Here is a 21,775-nt window from a genome sequence, read left to right as displayed (position 1 = left end):
AGACTAGATATAAATACATCTCTCTGATGCCAGAGCCTGGGTACGAGTTTTCATTTTTAAAAACATGATACTCACTATATTCAAAGTCTGTCAATTCTTTTGTGAAAAGTATACAGGTGTGAGGCTACAAGTCTTTGGCCTATATCTCATTCCTTTTTACTAATCCAAAGGTTCTAATATTTTTTCCTCCACCTTTCTACTTTTGCATGGAATTAGCAAATTATGTATTGATTTAGAGGGCCTCTTCATTTCCTACAAGAAATCTTGGCAAGAATCTATAATTATTTTTACATTCATCTTTTTTCAAATGCTTATAAATCTTGTATTACAACATGCCCAAATGTTCCCATAATAGATCTTCTTGCCTTTGGATGCATAATAAGACCATCCTTAAGAAACTCATTTATTTGTTTCTTCAAAGAAAAGTTGAGTCAAATTTTCATTTACTTGCAACTTCCTTCTTTCGTTTTCAATAAAAGGACATATGGAACTAGTCATAATATTACATTTTCTAAATTTGCATTTACTTTCAAATTGAATTCAAGGAATGAAGTTTTTGGCGTGGCAGAGGAAAGAAGAACAGAAAAATGAGCAGAAATAAGAAGAAAATCCCCATAATAATCTATTTTGAAGCCTTACACCCACTAAGGCCAGTCTTATTTCAAAATTAATTCTCAAGTGGTGTGACAAAAAGAGCACAGATGTAATAGGAGCAATTCTATATGAAACTGCCCTGTTTACAAATCTTCAGTAACTGAAATGCAAAGGAAAACTACCACTTCTCTGTATTCCTAATTCCAGTGTATCTTCTGTACTGATTAGCTGCTTAGATAATGATATTCACTTGAGATGGGAGAAGCTAAGGAAATAGAATTATGCTTCTTTCATTTTTATATCTTCCTGAGTGCCTGTCATAGGAGAAAAGTAGATATTCAATAAATATTTGTTGAAAGTCAACATGATAACAATTCGGTAAACCAATTTTTAAAAACGTTTTACTACACAGCAATGATACCAGCCATTCCTATCACTCTGCTGCTCAAGGATCCTCAGTGATTCCCCATTGCCTCTACAATAAAATATGAGCTCCTCTGCTTGGTATTTGAGAACTTTCTTCCTTCATGCTACCTCTTCTGCCTTTCTGTCTCTGTTTATATTCAGAGTGGGTGATATGCTGTTCTCCAAAATTTAATACCTCCACCCATCAATTAACAATAATCAGTGATTTATTTATGAAATAGATACTATGTATCAGGCATTAGGGATTCAAATAAAGAATTTTAGAAATCTCTAAATAAGTTTATAGTGTTACTCATTCCTAGAATATGATCCTTTCTTTTTTTTTTATTTTTAAAGCTTTTTATTTTCAAAAAACATGCAGTTTTCAACGTTCATCTTTGCAAAACCTTGTGTTCCAAATTTTTTTCTCCTTTCCTAACCCCCACTCCCTCTCCTAGATAGAAAGCAACCTAATATATATTAAATATGTACCTTTCTTCCATACATATTTCCATAATTATCTTGCTGCACAAGAAATATAAATCAAAAAGGGGAGGATGAAAAAAAAGACAAAAAGCAAGCAAATAACAACCAAAAAAAAGTGAAAATACTATGTTGTGACCCACAATCAGTTCCCACAGTCTTCTCTCTTGGGTGCAGATGGCTTTCTTTATTACAAGACCATTGGAACTGGCCAGAATCACCTCATTGATAAAAAGAGTCATGTCCATCAGAATTGATCATCGTATAATCTTGCTGTTGCTATGTAAGATGATCTCCTGGTTCTGTTCACTTCATTTAACATCAGTTCATGTAAGTCTCTCCAGGCATCTTTGAAATCATCCTGCTGATCGTTTCTTATAGAATACATTATATTCATATACCATAACTTATTCAGCCATTGCCCAATTGATGGATATCCATCCATTTTCCAGTTTCTTTCCACTACAAAAGGGGCTGCCTCAAACTGGGTCCTTTTCTCTTTTCTATGAATTATGATCCTTTCTTTTCACATTTCTAAGAATCTCCAAATTTTGTCAAGGATTCACTCATTCATAATCTCTCTGGAAACCTTTCCTTTCTTATAAGAAACCTTACTAGTTTTTGGTTTTTTCCTCCTACCTCAAATTATTATGAATACATATGAATGTACTTATCTCTTCACTTTATATTCCCCTATTAGAATGCAAACTCATCAAAAGCAAGGACTATATTGCATTTATATCTTTTTATCCCTAGTGCTAGGCAGGGGTCTTACATAATATAGATACTTATTAAATCCTTGGTATGTCAGATTAGATTCTAGAAAAAACAAAGTTGAATAAATTAAGAAGAATCAAAGATTACATAAAACACAATTCATCTAGATTTATTTTAACAAACATATTACTTAATGAATCATTAACTTCATGAGAAAGAACATCACCTATATTAGAATTCATGGCCAAGAAAAAAAATTAACTGAAATTTAAAACTGAATGAGATATCTAAACAGTGATTAGCACAGTGTCTAGAACATAGCAAGAACTTAATGTTTGCTCCCCTCCTTTTCCCCCTTTTATAATTACAATATGTGGCAATAGGGCAAAATTCTGCAAGGGAAGGGATTATTTTGTCCAGTCACATGTCCAGAACAGCAGATTGCACATAAGTATTTTTTTTAAGTAATTTAATGGGACAGTTAAGTAGTGCAATGGATAAAGCATTGGCATTGGAATCAAGAGAATCTGAGCTCAATCCTGTTTCCAAGCACCTGACAATAACTAGCTGTGTGTCTCTTGGCAAGTCATTTAATCCTGCTTGCCTCATTTCCTCTCCATCCCACCCCCAAAAAGTGACTTACTGAACTTGCTTTGAACAAATCTGATTTACATAGTTTTCAAAAATATCAACATTTAGCAAATTATACCTGAAAAAAGTCAGCACCATAAATGGCAGATGAGGAAAACTGAGAGTCAGTCAAGGTTAGGGTTACGATTAGGTTTAGTTCTTGGACTTCCCCAAAATTACAGAACTAGGAAAAAAAAATCTAGCAAGGACTCCAACCCAGGTTTTGTGCCCCTTGTCTTATTCTCTATTGTTAATCATTTCCACATCTTTTCTATTCCTTCCCCTCTCTCTCATTGGCTGTCAAGGGATGTGGTATGTGGGTGGAAGATATAGACATAGATATAGATACACACACACACAAACACAAAAATGTATAAAAAAAACATATTTATTATTATTCTTCCTTTCATTTAACTCTGGTGTGTGTGTGTGTGTGTTTCTGTGTGTGTCTGTGTGTAAGATGCATCTATACAAAGGTGTTGTAAGCTACTAAGATTTAACTTGAAGTTGCTATGACTTAACTGTATACACTAGTTAGCCCAGACTAGCTCAAAATTAGAAGGGAAAAACTTGAAATGGGAATACCAAATGAATTAGGATATTATAATAGTGCAAGATGGATAAAAAAAATGGGTCAAAGTTAAGGTAGCAGCTATGTGAGTAGACAGAATAAAATGAATGAGAGGTTGTAAAAATAGAAACAAGATTGGGTAAGAGGAATGACGAGGTGACCTGAAGAAGAGTTAATTCCTCAACAGAAATTAGGAAGTCCAGAAGACAGGTGGTCTGGGGAGCATGGAGGCGGGTTAGGAGCAGGAAAAGGTAAGGGTAAGAAAATGAGGTCTGTTTTAGATATGTTGAGTTTGAGAGGGGTAAGAGGTACGATTTCAATGTTATTGAAATAACGGATCTTGTAAGAGAAAAAGGATTAGTCTTTCTCTAGAACAATAGGCTACCAGAGATGAATTAAGAGCCTCAGAAGTAAAATCATATATATTATAGAGACAGAAAACTCTATCTAAATATGATCTGTTGTCAAAGCAATGATTAATAAAGTGTGCATATTGTTCATCACAATATGTATATTCACAGAGGGAATGAATAAAAATGATATTATAGCAGATCTATAGTTAATTCACAATTCATCAAAGTTATAACATTTCAATTTAGATATGTATGCTCATATATTCATCTTTTTGTACATTTATATATAAACCCAAAGTCCAAAACTGAATGAGACTAGAATTAAACCCCACTTTTCCTAACAAAGGCTTTACATTCCATATCATCAATTTGTAAGGTCATTACACAAACTACATTTACATTGTTATGAGATAAATATATTTTCTAATCCCAATGATCTTGTTTGAACCGAAAAATACTTTAAAGGACAAAGAAAGTCATAATTATGTATCAGTCACCCAAAAAAATTGGTTTAGGTTGAAACAAATAAAAGAGAGAAAAGAGGGTAGATAAATAAATTGTTCTTCTGAGTTCTTTGATAAACAATACACAAAAATTCTACTTAGTTTCAAACTGGCAGTCTTTCATAGCTATACAATCAGTAATTAGTGCTTTTAAAAAATGGAAATTTTTTTTTTTTTTGGTTTAATGTGAAAAGCAAGCCACAACAGCAACTCATGTTCTCATTCTCTGTAGTTCTGACACAAAGGGAAAGACCAATACTCTTTTAATTAAAAATAATACTTATCAAATTTCAATGATTTAGGTTAATTGGATCTAGAATGAGGCTATAAAAACTACACTTTTAGTAATATCATTGACTTTTTAAAAAACTTTCTAGACACACACACACACACACACACACACACATATATATATATATATATATATATATATATATATATATATATATATATATACACACACTCATATACATAAAATTTGCATGACCAAAAATAGAATTCCTACATTATATGTGATCAAATGTACCTGTATTCTACATAGAATCAAACATAAAATATGTGTGTACATACATATATTTACTTTTTTAAAATGCTTCTTTATATCGCAGCTGTTCCCTTTTCATTCTAAATAGTGAACTCTCCCTTAAGATTAAAATGTTCAATTTAAAGACTACAATTGCAAATGAGTACAATATTCTGTTTTGAAAGTATCACACCTGTGCACTGTGAGTGGAGGATAATATTTTATTATCTTATTTCCAGGACCTTTACTATTTTTCTTTCTATTAATCAATCAAGAAATCAACAAGCATTTATTAAGCCTTAATAGGCTTTGTTTCCAAGTAAGTTGACTGTTATGATTTGTGCTGAAAGAAGTCCAAAATGACATCATTATATCAGGGTCTAAGTAGTACTAAGAATATCAAAAAAAGTAAAGGTAGTGCTTGCCCTCCTGAAATGGAGGGGACAACATATAAACATACACAAAATTGACAGGAGGTAAATCTCAAAAGGGATTAGGCACTAGGAGTTATTGCCAGGAAAAAGCTGCTTCAGGAAGTAGGATTTAAGTTGAGTCTTGAAATTATTCAGGAAAACTAAAAAGTGGGATTTAGAAGAGAATGCATCCTTAGGAACAGCAAATAGTTTGTACAAAAGCAGGTAGCCTGAGAGATAGAGTAATGGGTCCAAAGAACAGCTAGTGGTATAGTAGGGCTATAATCAAAGAATGCACAGATGTGATTCTAGTTGAAAAAAAATTAGAAAGAAAAAAAAAAAGTGGTCATATCCTGAAAAACTAAGAAATTTATATTTTGTTAAGTCCAAGCTAGCTCCTAGAGATTTCAGGATCAGCCAGAGTCAGGATAAATAAAAGTCCTTAGTCTTTAAGGAGAAGGAATGATAGAAGCAGGCAAAATGTCAGGAGTTTTGCAAAAGATCTCTTCTGGATTCTAGAGTCCAGAATCTCAACTTTTCTTCTCCTCTTCCTACTGCCAAGTGACTCTGGCTGTCTCACCCCACCCTCTAATCCTTGCCTACGATTATCTTAACATCAAACATTGAGCCAGCAGCAAACAGTAAGAAGGGCCATTTATCCAAACATATTGCCAATAGAGTCATTTTCAAATAGGTGATTAGCCTTAAGTGCGCGGTTGTCTGATTCAAGTAGACCTTTTCATAGTTTCAGCCCTTTATAATATTTTCTCTTACAGATAACAGAAAACCATTGGAGTTTACTGAGAAGACATATGACCGACCTGAGTTTTAGGACAATCACTTTGACAGTCAGATCAAAGACAAATTAGAGGACAGGTGTGATATAAAGATATCAAGACTACAAAGATAAGAAAATGTGACTACTTTCCTTCTTTGCACAAGTAGTGGGTTATATAAAACAAAAAGTAACCAATCAATTGCAATAAGTAAACATTAGAAGCTTTTAAAACAGAACTGGGATAAAGCAAAAATACCCACTTTCCTTTTATTTGGCATAGTTCTAAAACAATAGTTATAGCACTAATAAAACAAAACCACAGGCATAAAGAAAATTAGCAGAAAGGAAAAAAAAAAAAACTATCCCTATTTGCAAATCAGATAATAGAAAACCCCTGAGAATCAGGGCAAATATCATCAATCAAGCCTAGGTAATTTCATTAATAATTTCAGTATGATAACCAGTATGAAACCAAATAACCAAAATAAATCCACAGATTATATAGATTTCTCTATAATAGTAACAAAATCAGAAAGAGACATTCCAAATGTCTACAACTTTTAGAAGTTTTAGAGCTTGACTCTTCACTATTCTTTAAAATTTCCTTCCTGAATCACACATAAATTCTCAGAAATGGATAATTTATTATATTTTGCATACTTTATACATATTTGTTACAAGGGAGAGTTTCTAGTCAAGAATGAGGGGATGAGATTGGATTATTAGGTAGTGAAAGATATGTAGGGGCATAAAATTAGCAATACTAAAATATTGTTTTAAATGTATAAAGGGCAGCTAGGTGACTCAGTAAATAGAGCACCAGCCCTAAAGTCAGGAGGACCTGTGTTCAAATCTGGCCTCAGACACCTAACACTTTCTAACTGTGTGATCCTGGGCAAGTTACTTAACCCCAATTGCCTTAACAACAACAACAAAAAAAATGTATGTAAGAAAAAGGAATGTAAGAGGACATATATAGCAATTGTGTTACTACCTTATAAAACAAATATATAGTATGTATGCACATACTCACATATGTTTACCTTCATATATATACATATACACATATGCATGCATATCTATATGGCAAATGGGGGAGGTATACATTCCTTTTTATAAGACAAGATAAGCAGAAATCCAGGCCCCTAAACAGTTTTCTTTCCTGTTCTTTATAAAAGAAAAACTCTGTACCTATGATTGTAAAATTCATTAATTAAAAATTAATTAGATTAAAATTAAATTTAAAATTTTAATTTCCTGAACTGTAAGTCCCTGATAATATCTGAACCTTTCAGATTCTTTCTATGGATATGTGGCTTTGATTAGTGAAGAATGCAACAAAAAGTACTAACTGAATATTTATTAATAATAAACAGAATATAGCATTCAACCAAAGTGTATATTATGTGAATCCACAGTCTTTATACTCTAATCATTTGCTATTTAATTTTTATGGAATCTTTTCACTCGAGTTTTTAAGCTGAATTCTAACCCATTTATGAATATTGTTATCACTCCCACCTAAATTTCTTTACTATTTCACATTGAATCACTTGGTTATTGTTTGGCAAAATGTTCTATGCCTATATTAACCTGGAAATGATTAAAAAAACTTCCGGTGCTCCTGATGAGAACATTTTAAGAGGAATATAAAATTAGCTTCCTAATTATATAAAAGAAAAAATCCATATCTTAAAATAAATTGAACATGCTTTTACATTTTTCTTATAGACCCTTTTAATTTTTATAAAAAATTTGGATCTTTTCCTTATCAATTTTTTCATTTAAACAACAAAAAAATTAAAATACATTAAGTGGTAAGCATAGTCTCCTATGATTTAACCCTATTATGATTTATTTATACCTCTCACTTCATCACAACTTAAAAATATATCAGCTCTTTGTTCAAGAAAAAGTACATAAAATCAAATTATATATATATATATATATATATATAAATTAGTGGCTAAAATGAGATTACACATCTCTGATTCTTTTGTAAATCCTAATACTATCATAGCAATTGTAATGATGATGTGCTTCAATCAATAAACAAGCTAAGACAAAGAATGCAAAGAAAAAGTTAAAAACAATCACTATTTTAGGAACATAGATTCTAATAGGCAAATAACATATCTACAACGAAAAAGGCACACAGAAAATACCTATAAAGTAGATGCATTTTAAGTTTAGGGGAAAAGACAGAACAGACAATCCAAGAAATGCCTCTTTAATATGCATTCTACATCCTATATATATAATCTGGAGGTACTGTAGTTTCTTCAAGTAGAGGAAGGAACATGTTCAAGAATGTGGTTGTCTCATTGTTAACCTTCATTCTTAATACCTTATACAGTATTGCACTTGGGGGAAATGGCAGCCAGTCCATTTCTCACAAATCCTATTTTTGTTTTTGTTTTTTTTAGTTTAAAAGGGGATTATACTTTTGGCTTCTGTAGGAGACATGTGCAGGAAAGAGTCAGAAAAGAGGTTAAATACTTGAGCAAATAAATAAATAAGAAGTAATTCAGAATCCTTATATAATGAAGCTGGGGTCGATAGGTGAAGATTTTTTTTTAATAGAGACAGAAAAATTTATGATTTATCTTTGAGGCAATAGGGAGCCACTGAAATTAATCAAGTTGGGAATGACATAGTTGGATCTGTCCTTAATGACAACTATATATGGAGAATGTACTGAAGTGGGGAGATGACACAGAGTGACCAATTAGTAAGTCATTTCAATATTTCAAATGACATATAATAAGGGTCTAAACTAAAGTGGTGAATATGAAATAATGGTGCCTGTGTAAATAGGTAAGTTCTAAAGAATGGGTTGAGGTGGAGAGGAAGAGGGATTCTACTTGGATATGCTGAGACTAAGATATTTAAGTGAGAATGAATGAATGATAATACATTTATTAAGTTGTTACCATATACCAGGTACTGTGAAAAGAATAATAAGATAATAGCTTACAATTTATCCTACTATGTGCTGTCCTGTACTAAGAATGTTACAAATATTATTTTATTGGATATTCACAATAACTGTGGGAATTAGCTGCTATTATTATTTCCATTTTACAGATAAGGTAACCGAGGCAAAGGAAGGATACATGATTAGTCCAGGGCAACACAACTACTAAGTGTCTAATGGCATATTTAAACTCATTCTTTCTGACTTCTATGCTTTACCCACTTAACAACCTAGTTATTCCACTAAGAATTAAGCACGGTGGATACAAATATAAGGCAGAAAGGCAGGAGAATAGGGACAAGACCAAAGTTATGGTGGGATATAGATAAGAATAAGCCTAATGGCCAAAATTCAGTAGGTATATTTTGGAAATATACCTAGATAGCTATCTAATGATGGATGAATGAAGTTCATGGGAGAAAAAGAAATGGATATAAAGATGAAGGAATCATCTTTACAGAGAGATAACAATTAAACACATGGGAATAGATATGGTCATTAAGAGCAAGAGTATTCAGACAAAAAAAGAAGGGAATCCAAGCCAGAGACTTGGGAAATAACAAATTAGATAGTATTCAGCAAAGAAAACAAAAGCAAAGAAGTAGGAGGGTATGATCAGAGAATACTAGTTAAAATTAAATGCAAGAAAAACTGAAAATTCAAAGGAAAATTATGAGTAGCTATAGAAATATAAAATGTCCAAATTAAAGAGAAAAAAAAGAATCAGAAAGCTTCAAAAGCCCAATTTTGGGAACAAGAAATCTAACAAATTATAAATGAGTTGCTGGGGAATGAGATGAGGAATATAAAAATATATGAACCATACATATTTCACAAATACATTATTATCCAACATTTAAAGAAAAATGACTACTTATATAAAATTATTTTCCAAAATACATACAATATTCTACCAAATCAAAACCATAAATATTGTTATATTATGGCACAAGGGAGAGACAACAGTAGAGGAAAATAAGCAGAAATCAATTTTGTTAACAATTATTGATGCAAAAATATTAAATAAAATTCTCTCTGAGACACTACAGAACTGTATCTAGAAAATAATACAATATGACCATTAGGATTTATATTACAGATGCAAGGATGATTTAACATTACAATCAAATAACCAATGGATGGAAGGAAGAAGGCACAAAGGAAGGGAGGGAGGGAGGGAGAGAGAAAGGGAGGAAGGGAAAGAGGGAAGGAAAAGCAAACATGACTGAACAGATAGAGAAAAAAGGGGGGAAAGCCTTTTGTAATATGCACCTACATTAAAAAAAAAAAACTATTAAAAATCACAGGCATGCATAGGTTCTTCTTTTATACTATATTATAAAAATTATATATTTAAAATTAAGAGTTATTCATTGGTTACAATGGGAAAACACTAGAAGCTTTGGCAACAAAATTGAGTTAATTAACAGCTTCAAAGCAAAATTAATCCCAGTTAGGAGTAAAGGAAAAGATATAGTAGCAGTATAAAAACATAAAGCTACACAAAACATCCATATTGCTATGTGCTACAACAATAACAATAAAAGAAAACACAAAATGAAAATAAATTTAATTTAAAAGAACTGTAACATATATAGAATATGTAGATATCAATCTACCAAACTCTTAATATCTTGAAGGGCAGCATTTTTTTAAACCAGATCTGTAACCTATATATACAGAATTGCCTAATAAATGGAAATTAGCACCTGTTCTGTAAGTTATAGTCTTTTAGAGCTGTGTAGAGCAGTGGTGTCATACTTAAAAAGAGATCCCTGAAACCTACAACTGACTTAGAAAACTACAAATTACTATGATCTGTGCTGGATCTTTTTATTTATTTATTAAACATTTCCCCATTACATTTTAATTTAGATCTGTTAAATCTGTGAGTTTTGCTGACAAGCAGGGCCTGAACCTGATTTCTGATTACTGATAGTGATATGCCTCAAAATATACAGCTAGTATATGAAAAAGAATGTATTTGAATCCAGGACTTCTGGACTCCATGGCTAGTTGTCAATCTACTACGACAAGGCTGCTTCGATTATTAGTATAAACTGAACAAAAGAAAAATTTTCCCCTCACAGGAAATATAAACAATGCAATTTTCCAAGTAAATCAGAGAACATATAGGCATCCTGCAATGCTAAGCTAATTATATCCATATTATGAAAAAAAATAGACAGCATAAACATGAAATTAAGTCAGTTAATCTACTTAAGCGGCATACTCCAAATAAGGTCCTCCTGACTCCTCACTAAGATCCCCAATCTTTCTGTTTCTCTTTCTCTTTTATCCCTCTCCTAAAGCGTCTTGTGCCCCTAGTCCAAAGCAAAATGATTGCTAGTTGGATGCAAAGGAATAGAGATGGATAAACACTGTTAAAAAGTGAGGATTGGAAGGGAAAATTGACTGTGGAAAAGCATTCTATGACAATAAAATAATGATTCTTATTTTCTTATTTAACAAAAACTCTCTAAAGGAAATTAGAAAATAGGTATTTCCGCAAATGTTTTTAGTGATGACAAACTATTTGAATATTTAATTATTGTTCAAACCAACAATTTAATCAGGATGCTCCCTGTGAGGAAATGTCCTTCACCAATATAGATCAGCAGCTTTTCTGCAATTTAAAGGCTTCGAGACCTGCTTGAAATACTCACTGATTATATAATTTGTCCATATTCGTGCACCTGGAATCTAACAGAGAAATAATTTGAAGCCAAATCTTACTGACTAGGTTCTACTATGCTGTATTGCCTCTCTACCAGTCTCCCAAATAGATTAATTTGAAGAACAATAACTCATTTGGATAAATTATTTGTCAAGCAAAATAAAATGTTACTGTATTATACATAGTATTCAATCTGCAAACAATTTCCAGAAGGTAAAAGACTAAAAGGAAAAAGCTCTACAAATGGTTAAAATGCAGTATAAATAAAAATGTTGACTTCTAGAGAATGAAAAATGTTTGATTTTGTAGATTCAGGATCATATTCAACAATGTATGTCTGAATTGGTCAACTTTTGGGTTAAAACATAAAGCTGTGTTGACCATATAAAACAACAATGCAGTATAAATAAAAATGTTGACTTCTAGAGAATGAAAAATGTTTGATTTTGTAGATTCAGGATCATATTCAACAATGTATGTCTGAACTGGTCAACTTTTGGGTTAAAACATAAAGCTGTGTTGACCATATAAAACAACAAAAGTGATTAGGAAATTCAGTCAGGCCATTTTAAAACTGGTTCATGTCAATTAAAGCTAAGGATGCTGTTAATAAGAGCAGAAGATCCATTAGTGTGGATGTGATGATAACTGAAGAAGACAGTTTCTTTCTTTTTCAAAGGCAGCAAAATGACCAGACAAATGATCTTCAAAAACTTGTCCTTACTCAAAAAAAAAAAAAAAAAGCAAGACATATTTCTCAAAAAATAAAATAAAATAAAATGGCCTGAATTCACTTCAAATTGCTTTAAAACTGCCTGTGGAAATCTCTACCAAGTCAATTCTTCCAATTATGCTGACAATGACAAAAGTCATTCTTTCACTTTTTGATTTGTTTACAAACGGGAAAAAAAAGATAGGAAAGATGAAAATAAAAGTTGCTGAACTATCATCTTAAATACAATTTCATGTATCTATTTACTACAGGGTCTCTTTTTTATATACAACAAAGTTACCAGGTGATTTTCCCCTTCCTCTGTTCACCCCATAATTTGAAATGGCTACCATTAGACACAAATTTCTATGTGTGTATGTGTATACAGACATACACAAATATGGATAATACACATATGTGAATGTACGTGTCTATGAGTATGAATGTACATTTTCTAAATTCAAACAGGATCTTCTTTGATAGGATCTTTGTAGTTAATTTGGGTATTTATAATAACTCAGACTTGGTTGCTTGGTTCCCTCAGGATTTTGATAGCTCTTCCTCATCCCTCTGAGAAAGAAGTCAATCACTGATCATAAGATCAGATATTTAGAGTTAGAAGGAAGCAGAGAGGTCATCTAATTGAATAGTACTTGTCAGAAGAAAAATGAGACCAACAGAGATCAAATGATTTGCCCAAAATCACAAAGGGAATGGCAGAGTTGACATCAGACTTTTATAGGTTTTATAGCTTTTTTATAACTTTAAGTCCATTGCACGATCAGGACTGTTAAACTTATGGGAAAAGGTCAACTGAGCTATGTGAGGAGGTTGGGACTTCATGATGATAGGGGTCTTCAAGGATAGCTAGATCAATTATTCTCAAAGCATGGTCAAGAGCCCTCTATTAGATCCTGTGTGCTAAGGCAACATCCTTTGCATGGAATTATGTAGCTTAAACAGAAAAGATCTTGAGGACACCGTATTAAAAGTTTTTAAAATAATTAACTGCAACAGTCTTTTTATAGCCTATGCTATGCTAGTTTTAAAAATATATATTATCTATAATATAACCTGGTTATCATTCATAATACAGAGTGATTGATGAAGGAAAAAAATTGCTTTTCCTCCCTTTATCGTAGATAATTTCCAATTGAAGATTCCACTAGATTTCTTGAGCACATACTCTGGTCAAGCCACTTATTTTGACAAAGAAAAGTTATGGTTAGAGTCTATGAAATTATACAAGCATATAGATATAGCATATACAAAGATTTAGTTATTAAATCCAGGAATATTTAAAAAAGATTGTTAGGCACTATTTGAAGTTTAAAAGAGATGTAGATTTGGGACAAATTTTTAAAAAGTAGGTATAATTACCCCTAAAAGTTAATATAGGCTAAACAAACCAAATGAAGCAGATTGTTTAAATACTCTAGTGGAGAACTGATTCATGTGGGTTATTTAAAAGAAGCTAAGAAACAGCCCTATCTTATCAAGGTTGCAAATATGGAGGACAACTGTATATGACTTCTAAGGAAATATATTTTGGTGTTTTCAACATAGTATCAACAATTCCTTTAATTTTTATGTCACAGAAAACTCCCTAAGATTGATCTATTAAATTAGAGATTGTAATTTCTACTTGTTAAAGGAGTTCACACTATGATAATCACAGACCCTTCATGTATTTGCAGGCAGTTGACTGGACAGGCTCACCATGGCACTGTACACATCGTCACAAAGGTATAATAGTTTTTGGTGAAGATTTACACTCTCAAAAACAACACAGCATAAAATTACTTCTTCTATAGGGGGTTAATTTCTTATGTGGAGAAGAAAACTAAGAAATCATGACTCATAATGATATTGTCTTCTTCACAGGCAGTGCTCAAACCTAAAATTTGTATATAAATTCTGTACTTCAAGATAATCTCTTAAATAATAAGATAGTTTGTTTCCAAACAGAGAAAAAATACAATTAAAAAAGACAGGAAAAAATCCACACACACATCCAAGGGATCAGACAGATCATCTAATCCAATATCATCACTTCACAAAGAAGGAAGGCATTATTACCTCTTGCATCTTTAAAATAAATCTGGCAATCAACCAATTACACATATGGCTGCTAAATGCACAAAGTTACAGAGAAGGCTGCATGGACATAATTAATCCTTCTTTTAATGAGCTGCTCTAATCTTCTTGAGAAATTAGGAGGTGAAATCTAGAGACAATGACCTTTGTTTATGGCTGATTTTTTTTTTTAACATTTTATTGTCTTGTTACAGATCTTACACCTCCTTTTTAATCACAACCAAGTCATGCAAAGAATTGTTATAATCAATCTATGACTTGCCTGCAGTGCTAACCTAATCATTAATATGTGCAGCTACTAGATTATACATGACACCAAAAAGAATGACTATTGTAATGATGCACATTTGTCCTGCTTAATGTACCAAAGTAGTTTAGGAGAAAGGCAACAACTAATTTTCATCTGGGATACTAAAGAGGGGATGACTTTATAAAACATTTCAGCTTAAAGCAATACTTATTTGAGATGAAGGGCCCAAATTCAAATCAGGTTCTTCTCTTTCTCCTACTTTGATTGGCAATAAAAAAATGCTAATCAGTTTAGGAAATCAGAAATAGTTATCTCTAACACAGTCTTTTATTCAAGGACATAAAGCTACTAATGCTAATTAAGCCCTATAAAGCCCTAGAGAATTAAGCAGTATGGGTTATCAAGAACTGAGTAGTTAATCTTTTCAAAGCCAGGCCTGTATTTTCCTATATAGTATTTTTTTGGCCAACTAAGTAATAACAATTGCTAGTACCAGGGAGTTTAAGTTCAAAGCTTTAAGTTTTCTAAAAATTTTCTCAACTAGGACCACACACCTCTTACCTATCTGAAAAATCTCTTGTGCAAATAAAAACTAAATATTAATTTACCTCCCTAGATCCAGAACACCATTTCTATGCATACCTACCTCCCCTTACAATGGGAAAGCCCAGCTCTCATTTAAAACTACAATTGCTGGAAATAATAGAAAACCAACTCCAGTATATCCAATAGTGATGGAGAACTTATATTCACAAAATGATAATCTAGCATTCCCTCCTCTCTCTTTCTTAAACATCAACAAAACACTTTCTACTTTCTTTCAATTGCTTATAATGCAATACTATAAAGAGAAAGCCCTATTTTTTTAATGTGTCCAATTAAAAAAAATTCTAAAATAAAGAGACAGGAATGCATCCTTCTGTGCTTTCTTTCTAGACAGATGGATTGGCAGAAGGAGGTGAAGGGAAACATTATTATCCTTTGCCCTAAAGCATATGATACAAATCTTTAAAAAAAAAAAAAAAATTGTTTTGAAACCCACTTCCAGCAAATGACAAGGAAGTGAAGGGGAGGGAGGGGGGACATCAATGTTCTAAGCAGAAATTCACTGTAGATGAAAATACTGAAGCCTAAAGAAAATCTGTAGTGCTATCAAATATTTCATTCTATTTGAATGTGCAAGAATATATGTTGTTTAGAATTTTCATTATGTTTAGTCTTCATGTCAGTATAAAAATTCACCATTTAGCCAGATAGTTCATCCAAACACTGACCTACATTCAGGGAATAATATGATTTGAGAATTCATCAGTGCACTCTTGTTTTTTTAAATTATAACGATGCACTCTTAAAACAAATGTAGACAACCCTGTCTATTACCAAGTGATTCTAGGATTTTGCAAGGTGGAGATGTAATGGGGTAGATGGTGATAGATTTGGGGGGAGAGGAAAGAATCTCGTTTTGACTCAGTTTTGAAGACCCCAAGAACATAATAAAAGGATAGTCACTTTGCAGCAAAAAGTATACTTTTGAATCAGATTTGCACAATCATGAAAAAAATCATAGAAGTTAAGACCAGCAAATTCCTCTATATTTAGTAATGAGTAATGGACTTATCTATTTCTATATCCAACCATAGAGAGAAGAGAAATATAGTAAATCTAAGCCCACGTCTAATAAAACTAGTCTATTTTCATCAATGATTGGTAGGAGAGAAAAAGAGCTGAACTTGACTTTCTAATCTTGGAATCAAAAGGCCTGAATTTGAATCCCAGTTCTCAAGCAAGGATTTATATAAAATTTCCTGTTCTAGGGCAGCTAGGTGACACAGTGGATAGAGCACCAGCACTGAAGTCAGGAGGACCTAAATTCAAATCTAGTCTCACACTTACAACTTTCTAACTGTGTGACCCTGGACAAGTCATTTCACTCCAATTGCTCAGCAAAAAAAAAAAAAAAAATAGACAGATAGATAAAATTTCCTGTTCTATAAAATTAGGGAAATGGACAATATGCCCTAGATGATCTTTTCTGAGTATGGCCAGATTCATATAGACATACCAGATGAATTCAACTGTGTCTTCCTAAGTTCAGTTTCAAGGTATGTTTTCATATTTCAAACAAGAGCTAATGTTATGTCACATTTAAATCAGTTATTCACACAATTCATTTTTAAATTTATTCATCAACTCTTGGAAACCTTTTAAAAGAATTACTTTTGCTCTGAGTTGCATTCAAAATGATGGAAATTTCTGAGCAAAAACTTGTATAAGTCAATGATCTTAAACAAATGATCTTAAAAAGGACAAAAGGAAGATGATTAAATTTCAGTAGTTATGAGAGAATTCTTTGGTATGTAGAATTAATTTATTCCCTCATAGATTAGTTAAGTTCCACAGTCTAGAAAACAAAGACTTATCACCCCTTAATTATTACTGACCCATATTACTGAGCACCAAACAGAATGCTGATTGCAATTTTTTTTTTAAATTTAAGGAATTTGACAAGAAAGCAAAAGGTTTATTCTATGTCACTTTGATACCAAATCAAGTATAATTTCAAAGTTTAGTTTAGCCATTATCCTTGTCTTACTTTGCATAGCTAAATGGCTCTTAAATGCTACTAATTTACTAGTGTCATTCATGTAAAAACCTTAAACAAGAGAAAAGACTCCCATGATATATGCAGGAGCAAAAACATGGTAATGATTATGAAATCTTTTCTCCAGTTAAGTCCTATTACTAGAATTTCTTGCCTTCTATCCAGTGGGAACACAAAAGATCTCCTAAATGAAGCAAGCACAGTAACAAAAAAATAATAATGATTTGGATTTTCCTGATCTGGGAATTATAATTCAACTTAATTTGATTTGAAGATTATCACTGCACTATGAAAAAAAGCATACACTAAACAAACTGACAAAAGAAAATCTGTAGAACACTTATGTAATCTATAAACTTTTAAAAGAAATTTTATGTATTATTTTTGTTGGCATGCAAATGAGCTGTTTGTTAGAATTAGTAAAACTGACACATTATTATATAATTAACGTACTAATAACTATACATAGCATTTTTAAATTTCCAAAATATTTCACATGATAACTAATTTGATTTTCATTACTTTGAAGAGTAGATAATACTATTATCTTCTCTATTTTATAGATGAAGAAACTGAGACACAGAAGACTAAAAATGATCTAGCCATGGTTAAACAGCTATTAAGTATATGAGGATTCAAAACAAGGTTTTCCTCACTCTAAGTTTCAAATTCCATCCAGTGTGCTGCTTAGCTGCCTTACATGATTAAAATTAGAACCTGAAGGAGTCCGGTCCAAGGTCCTTATTTTATAAATGAGGAAACTAAGGTCTAAGTAGCTTAAAGAATTTCAATTTCTCTCCACCTCAGCCACACACAGCAATGAACGCATACAACAAACTGCCACTACTCATAAATGTTTCCAATATCACCCCAATTTAACCATTTCAATTTAACAATATCCTCTGCCCTTGTACTCCTTGCTCCATTGTAATTTTGCCCCCTTGTCCAATCACTACTCTCCTCTTGACACATATCAGTTCTGGGTTACCCTCTGCTTCCACCCAAGACTTAATTAAACAGAGCTAGAAGTCTCACAACCTTGATGACTGGGAATATTATGGATTCGTATTATTCAATTTCAATTGGGCCAGGGCAATCCTTTTATTCCTCTGATTCCTGATTTCACTCCCCACAGAATCTACATTGAACCTTTTCTTTCATCCTTAAACTTAATGTACCTTCCCTTTCCTGTCAAGTGAGGACTTTGTCTCTTACTTTGCTGATAAACTTGATACATTTTCACTTCAACATTGCCTGATGTGACAAAAAGGTAGTCTGTCCTGGCCAAGGAAAACCCACTGACAACTGTTCTCGATTCCATTCTCTGCCAACTTCTCCAGGAGACTGCATACATCATCCTCACTCGTTCTTAAGAATTTTCAACCTTTCCATATTAAGTGGCTCCTTCTCTACTGCCTCTAAAGATATTCAAGTCTCCCCAATTCTTAAAAAAATTTTTTTTCACTAGAATTTCACTCTACTATCATATAGTTTTACTTTTTTTTTTCTCAGTCATTTTTCATTACTCTACACTTCAATTTCATTGCTCAAGTAAAAGGGTTCTTGAAAACTTTCCAATGATCTCTTTGTTGCCAAAACTTATCAATGTTGATCTTTCTCAATCTCTGTGCTTCACTGACCAACATCTCCAAGATATTCTCTCCTCCCTATGTTTGCTTTTAGCTAAGACTCCTACCTATATTCTTCCTCCTGACTTTTTCTGTCTCTTCTGCAGACTCACCAACCATATCACTCTCTCTCTAACTGTGGGTATTGCCCCAAAGTTCTGTTCTAAGGCTCTATCGGAAATCTTATCAACTCCTTTGGGTTCAACTATCATCTCTTGCAGAAGACTCACAGCTTTACATATCCAACTCCAGTTACTCCCTAGGAACAAATCTCACAGCACCAATTTCCTGATGGAGATTTCAAGTTAAATATACCATTTTAAATTCACAATGTTTAACCAAAACTAAACCCAAAACTTTTCTCTCTAAAGACTCAACTCTTCCAGACTTCACTATTTCTGATGGTTCACACATATTCAGTATGCTGTAATGATGTAATTGTAATAGGGTATATAAGAACTGGGGACAGGAAGTCAGACAGAAGTCAGACTGGCAGACTGCTGGAGGAGACTGGATCAGACTATGACAGACACAGACTGTATAAGAGACAGTAAAGGCTTTGGACTCTATTCTTGTCCATTCTCATGGTGTCTATCCTGCTGAGACCAAGGCCCTTCCCAGAAATTTAGCCCAAACATTACAATTCACCCTCTTTACCTCTAACAGAATCCTTCTATTACTTTACCTCTACCATGAACCACCTCTACATGAAGCCTTACTTGAATCTCCCTATCCAACTACTAGTTCCCTCCCTCCCAAATTACCTTATATTTAACTACTTTGTATATATTTCTACTTATTAGTTTTATATTTATGAAGTATACGTTTTTATTGTACCTGTTAACTCCTTCATTAGAATGTAAACTTCCTGTGTACAGGAAATATTTAATTTCTTTTAACTGTAAATCCAGACTAGCATAGTGCTTTGAAAAAATTATTTTAAAATATACTAAAATTTTTGGGAGATGCTGCACTTATTCAGTACCAAGTCTGTGTCATGCATTATCTATTAAAGCTTAAAACTGAACAAAGACTTGAGGCATCTTGTATTTAATAATTGATTGATTTGATCAAGATTATATAGAAGCATAAGCAATAGGCTTATTCAAAACTATTCAAAATTCAAAGCCAGGTTTTCAAGACTAACAGTGCTCTTGATGGCACACTATGGCCATTTAAACATTAAAGTAGACCTAGCATTTTCTGTATAATTTCCTAATTATTATATGTGTTTGAAAATGATAAAATTTCATTTTCCAAAATATTCTAGATTAGTGGTTTTTAATCACACAATCAATCGCAATACATTTTAAATAAAAACTTTATAAAACAAATGAATTTGAGACTGGGAATAATCACATTTAAGAAAACTACACTTAAGAGATTTCCCCCCCTAAAAGAACTTATTTCCTAAGAATTTTTAGAAAATTTCACTGTTAAGATTTTTCTGTTGGGTTGCATATACTTACTTTTAAAAGTTTTATGTTACCCTTTTATCTTACTACAGATGGGGGTGAGGAATGTTGCAATGAAGGGAGGAAGAGGAATAATTTCATCTATGTGGGGTATTTGCAGTGTGAAAACTCCTTCCACTAATTCAGACCAGTGACTAATCTAATAATTTTAAAACACTTGACTGAAATCACTGAGGTGAAATTAATTGCCTTTTGTCAAAAAGTTATATCAAATGTAAAACATGAACCCAAATTATCCTATCTCTAAGATCAGTCTTCAATCCAATTTCATTCATAAGCATAGCTAAATATTTCTATACCCCATATCCTAAAGGCAAATTGGCCAAATCAGTCTTTTTTGTTTTAGTTTCTCTGTACTACCTACTTACATAATGTTCTTGTTACAATTAGAATCTTATCACATTTAAAGTCACTATTAATTGGCTAGTTATCAATTACTAAAAATGATTTCCCAATATTAATGATTCTCAATGCCTAGCAAATAGATTTATATGTCTCTGAAACTGTGAATATTTTCTCCTTTACAGAGTTTATATCAAATATAAACTTCATACTATTTTTAAAATCAGGCAACTAACTGACAAATTCTGACAGTGACACATCATGTAACATACTTTTTTCCTGGACAGTTTCAACATCAGTTCTCTGGGATCATGAATTACTGATTACAGCTCTTAACATCCTTCAAAGTTATTTGCTTTTACATTATTACTGTATAAAGTGTTCTTCTCTACAACAATTTATAAATCTTCAAAGTTGTTACATTTTAATTTGATGTTCCAGTTCTGCTTCCTTTACTTTCCTTACAAACTCAGTGTCATCCATATCTACCTCCTTAATGCTTATAACACAGTAATATATAATGTCCTATACACAACTCATTCAGCCATTCTTCAATTGTGCATTACTTTTTTAGTGTCTCATTTCTTTCCACCACAGAAAGAGCTGCTATTAATATTTTTGTAGACAAAGAAGCTTTAATGGCATTGAAAAGGGAAAACAATGTTTAGTAGTATTTTGTATATAAATTAGTTACAAATTGCTTCCCAGATTGGGGTGAAGCCATTTATTATCAACAATACCTCAATGTAACTTTTAGCATTTTGCTTTTTTTCAACTTTTCCAAATAGATATGAGGTAGAATCTCAGGACTGCTTTAATTTACATTTCTCTATCAATAATTTGGTTAACAATATTTTTATTATACTGTCTCATCTTACTCGTGAGCAAATTTTTTTAAAAGAAACTATTCAGGTCTATTCAGAATTCAGAACTATTCAGAAACTATGCTTATAGTTGTACTTACATAGTTCTTCTGTATATCCTTGGATGGTAGACTTCAGAGGTAGTCTGAATATGATGCACATGCACATACACAGACAAAAAT

General features: G+C 32.3%; 1 protein-coding gene across 7 annotated transcripts in view; it reads right to left on the bottom strand.

Moving 5' to 3' along the window:
• Positions 1 to 21,775, bottom strand: part of FUT8 (fucosyltransferase 8) — a 394,186-nt gene that overhangs the window by 184,341 nt on the left and 188,070 nt on the right. The gene's annotated exons all lie outside the window — the stretch shown is intronic.

Source organism: Sarcophilus harrisii, chromosome 2, assembly GCF_902635505.1.
Source record: "Sarcophilus harrisii chromosome 2, mSarHar1.11, whole genome shotgun sequence".
Lineage (NCBI taxonomy): Eukaryota > Metazoa > Chordata > Mammalia > Dasyuromorphia > Dasyuridae > Sarcophilus > Sarcophilus harrisii.
The sequence above is the reverse complement of the archived record's forward strand: the minus strand, read 5'-3'. Positions and strand labels throughout refer to the sequence as shown.